Source organism: Pelobates fuscus, chromosome 3, assembly GCF_036172605.1.
Source record: "Pelobates fuscus isolate aPelFus1 chromosome 3, aPelFus1.pri, whole genome shotgun sequence".
NCBI lineage: Eukaryota > Metazoa > Chordata > Amphibia > Anura > Pelobatidae > Pelobates > Pelobates fuscus.
The window spans coordinates 392,536,238-392,548,317 of record NC_086319.1 but is presented as its reverse complement, the minus strand read 5'-3'; the positions used below and the strand labels follow the sequence as shown (position 1 = coordinate 392,548,317).

General features: G+C 39.3%; 5 non-coding genes across 5 annotated transcripts; all 5 read right to left on the bottom strand.

The window, feature by feature from the left end:
- Positions 1-1,575: 1,575 nt before the first annotated feature.
- Positions 1,576-1,647, bottom strand: TRNAE-UUC (transfer RNA glutamic acid (anticodon UUC)). The gene has a single exon. It is a non-coding gene; the product is annotated as a tRNA-Glu (tRNA).
- A 2,449-nt stretch (positions 1,648-4,096) lies between these two features.
- On the bottom strand, positions 4,097-4,168 carry TRNAE-UUC (transfer RNA glutamic acid (anticodon UUC)). Its single transcript has one exon. It is a non-coding gene; the product is annotated as a tRNA-Glu (tRNA).
- A 2,450-nt stretch (positions 4,169-6,618) lies between these two features.
- Positions 6,619-6,690, bottom strand: TRNAE-UUC (transfer RNA glutamic acid (anticodon UUC)). The gene has a single exon. It is a non-coding gene; the product is annotated as a tRNA-Glu (tRNA).
- Positions 6,691-10,400: 3,710 nt separating this feature from the next.
- Positions 10,401-10,472, bottom strand: TRNAE-UUC (transfer RNA glutamic acid (anticodon UUC)). Its single transcript has one exon. It is a non-coding gene; the product is annotated as a tRNA-Glu (tRNA).
- Positions 10,473-11,661: 1,189 nt separating this feature from the next.
- Positions 11,662-11,733, bottom strand: TRNAE-UUC (transfer RNA glutamic acid (anticodon UUC)). The gene has a single exon. It is a non-coding gene; the product is annotated as a tRNA-Glu (tRNA).
- Positions 11,734-12,080: the final 347 nt, after the last annotated feature.

The following is a 12,080-nucleotide window of genomic DNA, read 5'->3' as shown; positions in this document are numbered from 1 at the left end:
TCCTCAAGGGACGCTTTCTTGTGCTTTAGGCAGAAGCGACAATTTCCATTTCAAGCAAAAGTCATTTTTTCCCTGCCAAATAATAAAATTTTTTCATTGAATGTTGATGTGTTCTTTAGAAAAGTCCTGTTCTGTGCACATAAAATGTAACGTGTAGTAAATTCTCTCATCCAGGATGTATTGGAATACGATGTTTATTTCTATAATCTGACTAGGAGCAATCTTCAATCCAGTGCGGATAGAATAGTAAACCGGAGACATTAACTTATATGGGTGAGATTAAAATGTGACTAAAGAAGAAAAGCTAAGGACAATTCCCATACCGGGAGTCGAACCCGGGCCACCTGGGTGAAAACCAGGAATCCTAACCGCTAGACTATATGGTAAGCTCTGTCACCTTTTTTCTAGAGTGGGTAACACAAGACAGCCAAAAGTTCTTGGCATTTTGAAAGGTTTCCTAAAATGATTTGTTTTCACCTCTATGTCTGAAAAAACAGGAATCCTAAATGCCAGACCAAGTGAAAAGCTTAACTTATTTTGACACGGATCGGTTGACATAAGGAGAAGGTTGCCTGAAGATTATGCAAGAAAAGGAAGCTCTTGCAAAAAGGCATTATCCTCTTTGGAGCGGGGTTAAACATTGAGCTATGTTTGGGAGCTCACAAACTCCACACTTCGCAAGATTCTTCATACATCTTCTGGAATAAATATATCACAGCACTGCATTGATAGGCTGCTTTAGGTCAAGAAAAGAAAGCCACCAAGCATTATGTTCTACCACCTGAGTGAAAAATCAAGAAGCACCTTAAGCAATACGCCAAATGAAAACCCTTGCCATGCCTGGTTAAATGGTAAATCGTTTAGCTTCTCTGGAGAATCTTTTGATTGACTGATTTTCCCATATAATGAAATGCTGGCATTTTTGGAGACCTTTTGGCACCTTTGCCGTCATGTTCCTTGTGTCCAAAAGATACTTGGGAGTAAAATCTATCACCGAAAAGAAAGGTTTTGGCAACCTTGTGGAAGCTAAAAGCACCCGTTCTAAAGTGCTCTTGGAGGAAGTAAGTTTTTGCAAAGGTGGCGTGGCCTTCTTTGATATCAGCAATATGCCTTAAAAGGGTTTAAACGAGTAAAACTATTAGAGCGTCAGTGTCTTGATGTTAATGCAAGGTGCACTGAATCTAATTTTTTGACATGTTTGCAAGACATGACTTCATTGGAAGATCCTGGATTGGTAAAAAACTAATCTATCTGCATATAATCCTCAAGGGACGCTTTCTTGTGCTTTAGGCAGAAGCGACAATTTCCATTTCAAGCAAAAGTCATTTTTTCCCTGCCAAATAATAAAAAAATTTCATTGAATGTTGATGTGTTCTTTAGAAAAGTCCTGTTCTGTGCACATAAAATGTAACGTGTAGTAAATTCTCTCATCCAGGATGTATTGGAATACGATGTTTATTTCTATAATCTGACTAGGAGCAATCTTCAATCCAGTGCGGATAGAATAGTAAACCGGAGACATTAACTTATATGGGTGAGATTAAAATGTGACTAAAGAAGAAAAGCTAAGGACAATTCCCATACCGGGAGTCGAACCCGGGCCACCTGGGTGAAAACCAGGAATCCTAACCGCTAGACCATATGGGAAGCTCTGTCACCTTTTTTCTAGAGTGGGTAACACAAGACAGCCAAAAGTTCTTGGCATTTTGAAAGGTTTCCTAAAATGATTTGTTTTCACCTCTATGTCTGAAAAAACAGGAATCCTAAATGCCAGACCAAGTGAAAAGCTTAACTTATTTTGACACGGATCGGTTGACATAAGGAGAAGGTTGCCTGAAGATTATGCAAGAAAAGGAAGCTCTTGCAAAAAGGCATTATCCTCTTTGGAGCGGGGTTAAACATTGAGCTATGTTTGGGAGCTCACAAACTCCACACTTCGCAAGATTCTTCATACATCTTCTGGAATAAATATATCACAGCACTGCATTGATAGGCTGCTTTAGGTCAAGAAAAGAAAGCCACCAAGCATTATGTTCTACCACCTGAGTGAAAAATCAAGAAGCACCTTAAGCAATACGCCAAATGCAAGCCCTTGCCATGCCTGGTTAAATGGTAAATCGTTTAGCTTCTCTGGAGAATCTTTTGATTGACTGATTTTCCCATATAATGAAATCCTGGCATTTTTGGAGACCTTTTGGCACCTTTGCCGTCATGTTCCTTGTGTCCAAAAGATACTTGGGAGTAAAATCTGTCACCGAAAAGAAAGGTTTTGGCAACCTTGCGGAAGCTAAAAGTACCCGTTCTAAAGTGCTCTTGGAGGAAGTAAGTTTTTGCAAAGGTGGCGTGGCCTTCTTTGATATCAGCAATATGCCTTAAAAGGGTTTAAACGAGTAAAACTATTAGAGCGTCAGTGTCTTGATGTTAATGCAAGGTGCATTGAATCTAATTTTTTGACATGTTTGCAAGACATGACTTCATTGGAAGGTCCTGGATTGGTAAAAAACTAATCTATCTGCATATAATCCTCAAGGGACGCTTTCTTGTGCTTTAGGCAGAAGCGACAATTTCCATTTCAAGCAAAAGTCATTTTTCCCTGCCAAATAATAACATTTTGTTTATTGAATGTTGATGTGTTCTTTAGAAAAGTCCTGTTCTGTGCACATAAAATGTTACGTGTAGTAAATTCTCTCATCCAGGATGTATTGGAATACGATGTTTATTTCTATAATCTGACTAGGAGCAATCTTCAATCCAGTGCGGATAGAATAGTAAACCGGAGACATTAACTTATATGGGTGAGATTAAAATGTGACTAAAGAAGAAAAGCTAAGGACAATTCCCATACCGGGAGTCGAACCCGGGCCGCTGGGTGAAAACCAGGAATCCTAACCGCTAGACCATATAGGAAGCTCTGTCACCTTTTCTCTAGAGTGGGTAACACAAGACAACCAAAAGTTCTTGGCATTTTGAAAGGTTTCCTAAAATGATTTGTTTTCACCTCTATGTCTGAAAAAACAGGAATCCTAAATGCCAGACCAAGTGAAAAGCTTAACTTATTTTGACACGGATCGGTTGACATAAGGAGAAGGTTGCCTGAAGATTATGCAAGAAAAGGAAGCTCTTGCAAAAAGGCATTATCCTCTTTGGAGCGGGGTTAAACATTGAGCTATGTTTGGGAGCTCACAAACTCCACACTTCGCAAGATTCTTCATACATCTTCTGGAATAAATATATCACAGCACTGCATTGATAGGCTGCTTTAGGTCAAGAAAAGAAAGCCACCAAGCATTATGTTCTACCACCTGAGTGAAAAATCAAGAAGCACCTTAAGCAATACGCCAAATGAAAACCCTTGCCATGCCTGGTTAAATGGTAAATCGTTTAGCTTCTCTGGAGAATCTTTTGATTGACTGATTTTCCCATATAATGAAATGCTGGCATTTTTGGAGACCTTTTGGCACCTTTGCCGTCATGTTCCTTGTGTCCAAAAGATACTTGGGAGTAAAATCTATCACCGAAAAGAAAGGTTTTGGCAACCTTGTGGAAGCTAAAAGCACCCGTTCTAAAGTGCTCTTGGAGGAAGTAAGTTTTTGCAAAGGTGGCGTGGCCTTCTTTGATATCAGCAATATGCCTTAAAAGGGTTTAAACGAGTAAAACTATTAGAGCGTCAGTGTCTTGATGTTAATGCAAGGTGCACTGAATCTAATTTTTTGACATGTTTGCAAGACATGACTTCATTGGAAGGTCCTGGATTGGTAAAAAACTAATCTATCTGCATATAATCCTCAAGGGACGCTTTCTTGTGCTTTAGGCAGAAGCGACAATTTCCATTTCAAGCAAAAGTCATTTTTTCCCTGCCAAATAATAAAATTTTTTCATTGAATGTTGATGTGTTCTTTAGAAAAGTCCTGTTCTGTGCACATAAAATGTAACGTGTAGTAAATTCTCTCATCCAGGATGTATTGGAATACGATGTTTATTTCTATAATCTGACTAGGAGCAATCTTCAATCCAGTGCGGATAGAATAGTAAACCGGAGACATTAACTTATATGGGTGAGATTAAAATGTGACTAAAGAAGAAAAGCTAAGGACAATTCCCATACCGGGAGTCGAACCCGGGCCACCTGGGTGAAAACCAGGAATCCTAACCGCTAGACCATATGGGAAGCTCTGTCACCTTTTTTCTAGAGTGGGTAACACAAGACAGCCAAAAGTTCTTGGCATTTTGAAAGGTTTCCTAAAATGATTTGTTTTCACCTCTATGTCTGAAAAAACAGGAATCCTAAATGCCAGACCAAGTGAAAAGCTTAACTTATTTTGACACGGATCGGTTGACATAAGGAGAAGGTTGCCTGAAGATTATGCAAGAAAAGGAAGCTCTTGCAAAAAGGCATTATCCTCTTTGGAGCGAGGTTAAACATTGAGCTATGTTTGGGAGCTCACAAACTCCACACTTCGCAAGATTCTTCATACATCTTCTGGAATAAATATATCACAGCACTGCATTGATAGGCTGCTTTAGGTCAAGAAAAGAAAGCCACCAAGCATGATGTTCTACCACCTGAGTGAAAAATCAAGAAGAACCTTAAGCAATACGCCAAATGCAAGCCCTTGCCATGCCTGGTTAAATGGTAAATCGTTTAGCTTCTCTGGAGAATCTTTTGATTGACTGATTTTCCCATATAATGAAATCCTGGCATTTTTGGAGACCTTTTGGCACCTTTGCCGTCATGTTCCTTGTGTCCAAAAGATACTTGGGAGTAAAATCTGTCACCGAAAAGAAAGGTTTTGGCAACCTTGCGGAAGCTAAAAGTACCCGTTCTAAAGTGCTCTTGGAGGAAGTAAGTTTTTGCAAAGGTGGCGTGGCCTTCTTTGATATCAGCAATATGCCTTAAAAGGGTTTAAACGAGTAAAACTATTAGAGCGTCAGTGTCTTGATGTTAATGCAAGGTGCATTGAATCTAATTTTTTGACATGTTTGCAAGACATGACTTAATTGGAAGGTCCTGGATTGGTAAAAAACTAATCTATCTGCATATAATCCTCAAGGGACGCTTTCTTGTGCTTTAGGCAGAAGCGACAATTTCCATTTCAAGCAAAAGTCCTTTTTTCCCTGCCAAATAATAACATTTTGTTTATTGAATGTTGATGTGTTCTTTAGAAAAGTCCTGTTCTGTGCACATAAAATGTTACGTGTAGTAAATTCTCTCATCCAGGATGTATTGGAATACGATGTTTATTTCTATAATCTGACTAGGAGCAATCTTCAATCCAGTGCGGATAGAATAGTAAACCGGAGACATTAACTTATATGGGTGAGATTAAAATGTGACTAAAGAAGAAAAGCTAAGGACAATTCCCATACCGGGAGTCGAACCCGGGCCGCTGGGTGAAAACCAGGAATCCTAACCGCTAGACCATATAGGAAGCTCTGTCACCTTTTCTCTAGAGTGGGTAACACAAGACAACCAAAAGTTCTTGGCATTTTGAAAGGTTTCCTAAAATGATTTGTTTTCACCTCTATGTCTGAAAAAACAGGAATCCTAAATGCCAGACCAAGTGAAAAGCTTAACTTATTTTGACACGGATCGGTTGACATAAGGAGAAGGTTGCCTGAAGATTATGCAAGAAAAGGAAGCTCTTGCAAAAAGGCATTATCCTCTTTGGAGCGGGGTTAAACATTGAGCTATGTTTGGGAGCTCACAAACTCCACACTTCGCAAGATTCTTCATACATCTTCTGGAATAAATATATCACAGCACTGCATTGATAGGCTGCTTTAGGTCAAGAAAAGAAAGCCACCAAGCATTATGTTCTACCACCTGAGTGAAAAATCAAGAAGCACCTTAAGCAATACGCCAAATGAAAACCCTTGCCATGCCTGGTTAAATGGTAAATCGTTTAGCTTCTCTGGAGAATCTTTTGATTGACTGATTTTCCCATATAATGAAATGCTGGCATTTTTGGAGACCTTTTGGCACCTTTGCCGTCATGTTCCTTGTGTCCAAAAGATACTTGGGAGTAAAATCTATCACCGAAAAGAAAGGTTTTGGCAACCTTGTGGAAGCTAAAAGCACCCGTTCTAAAGTGCTCTTGGAGGAAGTAAGTTTTTGCAAAGGTGGCGTGGCCTTCTTTGATATCAGCAATATGCCTTAAAAGGGTTTAAACGAGTAAAACTATTAGAGCGTCAGTGTCTTGATGTTAATGCAAGGTGCACTGAATCTAATTTTTTGACATGTTTGCAAGACATGACTTCATTGGAAGATCCTGGATTGGTAAAAAACTAATCTATCTGCATATAATCCTCAAGGGACGCTTTCTTGTGCTTTAGGCAGAAGCGACAATTTCCATTTCAAGCAAAAGTCATTTTTTCCCTGCCAAATAATAAAAAATTTTCATTGAATGTTGATGTGTTCTTTAGAAAAGTCCTGTTCTGTGCACATAAAATGTAACGTGTAGTAAATTCTCTCATCCAGGATGTATTGGAATACGATGTTTATTTCTATAATCTGACTAGGAGCAATCTTCAATCCAGTGCGGATAGAATAGTAAACCGGAGACATTAACTTATATGGGTGAGATTAAAATGTGACTAAAGAAGAAAAGCTAAGGACAATTCCCATACCGGGAGTCGAACCCGGGCCACCTGGGTGAAAACCAGGAATCCTAACCGCTAGACCATATGGGAAGCTCTGTCACCTTTTTTCTAGAGTGGGTAACACAAGACAGCCAAAAGTTCTTGGCATTTTGAAAGGTTTCCTAAAATGATTTGTTTTCACCTCTATGTCTGAAAAAACAGGAATCCTAAATGCCAGACCAAGTGAAAAGCTTAACTTATTTTGACACGGATCGGTTGACATAAGGAGAAGGTTGCCTGAAGATTATGCAAGAAAAGGAAGCTCTTGCAAAAAGGCATTATCCTCTTTGGAGCGGGGTTAAACATTGAGCTATGTTTGGGAGCTCACAAACTCCACACTTCGCAAGATTCTTCATACATCTTCTGGAATAAATATATCACAGCACTGCATTGATAGGCTGCTTTAGGTCAAGAAAAGAAAGCCACCAAGCATTATGTTCTACCACCTGAGTGAAAAATCAAGAAGCACCTTAAGCAATACGCCAAATGCAAGCCCTTGCCATGCCTGGTTAAATGGTAAATCGTTTAGCTTCTCTGGAGAATCTTTTGATTGACTGATTTTCCCATATAATGAAATCCTGGCATTTTTGGAGACCTTTTGGCACCTTTGCCGTCATGTTCCTTGTGTCCAAAAGATACTTGGGAGTAAAATCTGTCACCGAAAAGAAAGGTTTTGGCAACCTTGCGGAAGCTAAAAGTACCCGTTCTAAAGTGCTCTTGGAGGAAGTAAGTTTTTGCAAAGGTGGCGTGGCCTTCTTTGATATCAGCAATATGCCTTAAAAGGGTTTAAACGAGTAAAACTATTAGAGCGTCAGTGTCTTGATGTTAATGCAAGGTGCATTGAATCTAATTTTTTGACATGTTTGCAAGACATGACTTCATTGGAAGGTCCTGGATTGGTAAAAAACTAATCTATCTGCATATAATCCTCAAGGGACGCTTTCTTGTGCTTTAGGCAGAAGCGACAATTTCCATTTCAAGCAAAAGTCATTTTTCCCTGCCAAATAATAACATTTTGTTTATTGAATGTTGATGTGTTCTTTAGAAAAGTCCTGTTCTGTGCACATAAAATGTTACGTGTAGTAAATTCTCTCATCCAGGATGTATTGGAATACGATGTTTATTTCTATAATCTGACTAGGAGCAATTTTCAATCCAGTGCGGATAGAATAGTAAACCGGAGACATTAACTTATATGGGTGAGATTAAAATGTGACTAAAGAAGAAAAGCTAAGGACAATTCCCATACCGGGAGTCGAACCCGGGCCGCTGGGTGAAAACCAGGAATCCTAACCGCTAGACCATATAGGAAGCTCTGTCACCTTTTCTCTAGAGTGGGTAACACAAGACAACCAAAAGTTCTTGGCATTTTGAAAGGTTTCCTAAAATGATTTGTTTTCACCTCTATGTCTGAAAAAACAGGAATCCTAAATGCCAGACCAAGTGAAAAGCTTAACTTATTTTGACACGGATCGGTTGACATAAGGAGAAGGTTGCCTGAAGATTATGCAAGAAAAGGAAGCTCTTGCAAAAAGGCATTATCCTCTTTGGAGCGGGGTTAAACATTGAGCTATGTTTGGGAGCTCACAAACTCCACACTTCGCAAGATTCTTCATACATCTTCTGGAATAAATATATCACAGCACTGCATTGATAGGCTGCTTTAGGTCAAGAAAAGAAAGCCACCAAGCATTATGTTCTACCACCTGAGTGAAAAATCAAGAAGCACCTTAAGCAATACGCCAAATGAAAACCCTTGCCATGCCTGGTTAAATGGTAAATCGTTTAGCTTCTCTGGAGAATCTTTTGATTGACTGATTTTCCCATATAATGAAATGCTGGCATTTTTGGAGACCTTTTGGCACCTTTGCCGTCATGTTCCTTGTGTCCAAAAGATACTTGGGAGTAAAATCTATCACCGAAAAGAAAGGTTTTGGCAACCTTGTGTAAGCTAAAAGCACCCGTTCTAAAGTGCTCTTGGAGGAAGTAAGTTTTTGCAAAGGTGGCGTGGCCTTCTTTGATATCAGCAATATGCCTTAAAAGGGTTTAAACGAGTAAAACTATTAGAGCGTCAGTGTCTTGATGTTAATGCAAGGTGCACTGAATCTAATTTTTTGACATGTTTGCAAGACATGACTTCATTGGAAGGTCCTGGATTGGTAAAAAACTAATCTATCTGCATATAATCCTCAAGGGACGCTTTCTTGTGCTTTAGGCAGAAGCGACAATTTCCATTTCAAGCAAAAGTCATTTTTTCCCTGCCAAATAATAAAAATTTTTCATTGAATGTTGATGTGTTCTTTAGAAAAGTCCTGTTCTGTGCACATCAAATGTAACGTGTAGTAAATTCTCTCATCCAGGATGTATTGGAATACGATGTTTATTTCTATAATCTGACTAGGAGCAATCTTCAATCCAGTGCGGATAGAATAGTAAACCGGAGACATTAACTTATATGGGTGAGATTAAAATGTGACTAAAGAAGAAAAGCTAAGGACAATTCCCATACCGGGAGTCGAAGCCGGGCCACCTGGGTGAAAACCAGGAATCCTAACCGCTAGACCATATGGGAAGCTCTGTCACCTTTTTTCTAGAGTGGGTAAAACAAGACAGCCAAAAGTTCTTGGCATTTTGAAAGGTTTCCTAAAATGATTTGTTTTCACCTCTATGTCTGAAAAAACAGGAATCCTAAATGCCAGACCAAGTGAAAAGCTTAACTTATTTTGACACGGATCGGTTGACATAAGGAGAAGGTTGCCTGAAGATTATGCAAGAAAAGGAAGCTCTTGCAAAAAGGCATTATCCTCTTTGGAGCGGGGTTAAACATTGAGCTATGTTTGGGAGCTCACAAACTCCACACTTCGCAAGATTCTTCATACATCTTCTGGAATAAATATATCACAGCACTGCATTGATAGGCTGCTTTAGGTCAAGAAAAGAAAGCCACCAAGCATTATGTTCTACCACCTGAGTGAAAAATCAAGAAGCACCTTAAGCAATACGCCAAATGCAAGCCCTTGCCATGCCTGGTTAAATGGTAAATCGTTTAGCTTCTCTGGAGAATCTTTTGATTGACTGATTTTCCCATATAATGAAATCCTGGCATTTTTGGAGACCTTTTGGCACCTTTGCCGTCATGTTCCTTGTGTCCAAAAGATACTTGGGAGTAAAATCTGTCACCGAAAAGAAAGGTTTTGGCAACCTTGCGGAAGCTAAAAGTACCCGTTCTAAAGTGCTCTTGGAGGAAGTAAGTTTTTGCAAAGGTGGCGTGGCCTTCTTTGATATCAGCAATATGCCTTAAAAGGGTTTAAACGAGTAAAACTATTAGAGCGTCAGTGTCTTGATGTTAATGCAAGGTGCATTGAATCTAATTTTTTGACATGTTTGCAAGACATGACTTCATTGGAAGGTCCTGGATTGGTAAAAAACTAATCTATCTGCATATAATCCTCAAGGGACGCTTTCTTGTGCTTTAGGCAGAAGCGACAATTTCAATTTCAAGCAAAAGTCATTTTTTCCCTGCCAAATAATAAAAAATTTTCATTGAATGTTGATGTGTTCTTTAGAAAAGTCCTGTTCTGTGCACATAAAATATTACGTGTAGTAAATTCTCTCATCCAGGATGTATTGGAATACGATGTTTATTTCTATAATCTGACTAGGAGCAATCTTCAATCCAGTGCGGATAGAATAGTAAACCGGAGACATTAACTTATATGGGTGAGATTAAAATGTGACTAAAGAAGAAAAGCTAAGGACAATTCCCATACCGGGAGTCGAACCCGGGCCGCCTGGGTGAAAACCAGGAATCCTAACCGCTAGACCATATGGGAAGCTCTGTCACCTTTTCTCTAGAGTGGGTAACACAAGACAACCAAAAGTTCTTGGCATTTTGAAAGGTTTCCTAAAATGATTTGTTTTCACCTCTATGTCTGAAAAAACAGGAATCCTAAATGCCAGACCAAGTGAAAAGCTTAACTTATTTGGACACGGATCGGTTGACATAAGGAGAAGGTTGCCTGAAGATTATGCAAGAAAAGGAAGCTCTTGCAAAAAGGCATTATCCTCTTTGGAGCGGGGTTAAACATTGAGCTATGTTTGGGAGCTCACAAACTCCACACTTCGCAAGATTCTTCATACATCTTCTGGAATAAATATATCACAGCACTGCATTGATAGGCTGCTTTAGGTCAAGAAAAGAAAGCCACCAAGCATGATGTTCTACCACCTGAGTGAAAAATCAAGAAGAACCTTAAGCAATACGCCAAATGCAAACCCTTGCCATGCCTGGTTAAATGGTAAATCGTTTAGCTTCTCTGGAGAATCTTTTGATTGACTGATTTTCCCATATAATGAAATGCTGGCATTTTTGGAGACCTTTTGGCACCTTTGCCGTCATGTTCCTTGTGTCCAAAAGATACTTGGGAGTAAAATCTATCACCGAAAAGAAAGGTTTTGGCAACCTTGTGGAAGCTAAAAGCACCCGTTCTAAAGTGCTCTTGGAGGAAGTAAGTTTTTGCAAAGGTGGCGTGGCCTTCTTTGATATCAGCAATATGCCTTAAAAGGGTTTAAACGAGTAAAACTATTAGAGCGTCAGTGTCTTGATGTTAATGCAAGGTGCACTGAATCTAATTTTTTGACATGTTTGCAAGACATGACTTCATTGGAAGGTCCTGGATTGGTAAAAAAACAATCTATCTGCATATAATCCTCAAGGGACACTTTCTTGTGCTTTAGGCAGAAGCGACAATTTCCATTTCAAGCAAAAGTCATTTTTTCCCTGCCAAATAATAAAAAAATTTCATTGAATGTTGATGTGTTCTTTAGAAAAGTCCTGTTCTGTGCACATAAAATGTTACGTGTAGTAAATTCTCTCATCCAGGATGTATTGGAATACGATGTTTATTTCTATAATCTGACTAGGAACAATCTTCAATCCAGTGCGGATAGAATAGTAAACCGGAGACATTAACTTATATGGGTGAGATTAAAATGTGACTAAAGAAGAAAAGCTAAGGACAATTCCCATACCGGGAGTCGAACCCGGGCCGCCTGGGTGAAAACCAGGAATCCTAACCGCTAGACCATATGGGAAGCTCTGTCACCTTTTTTCTAGAGTGGGTAACACAAGACAGCCAAAAGTTCTTGGCATTTTGAAAGGTTTCCTAAAATGATTTGTTTTCACCTCTATGTCTGAAAAAACAGGAATCCTAAATGCCAGACCAAGTGAAAAGCTTAACTTATTTTGACACGGATCGGTTGACATAAGGAGAAGGTTGCCTGAAGATTATGCAAGAAAAGAAAGCTCTTGCAAAAAGGCATTATCCTCTTTGGAGCGGGGTTAAATATTGAGCTATGTTTGGGAGCTCACAAACTCCACACTTCGCAAGATTCTTCATACATCTTCTGGAATAAATATATCACAGCACTGCATTGATAGG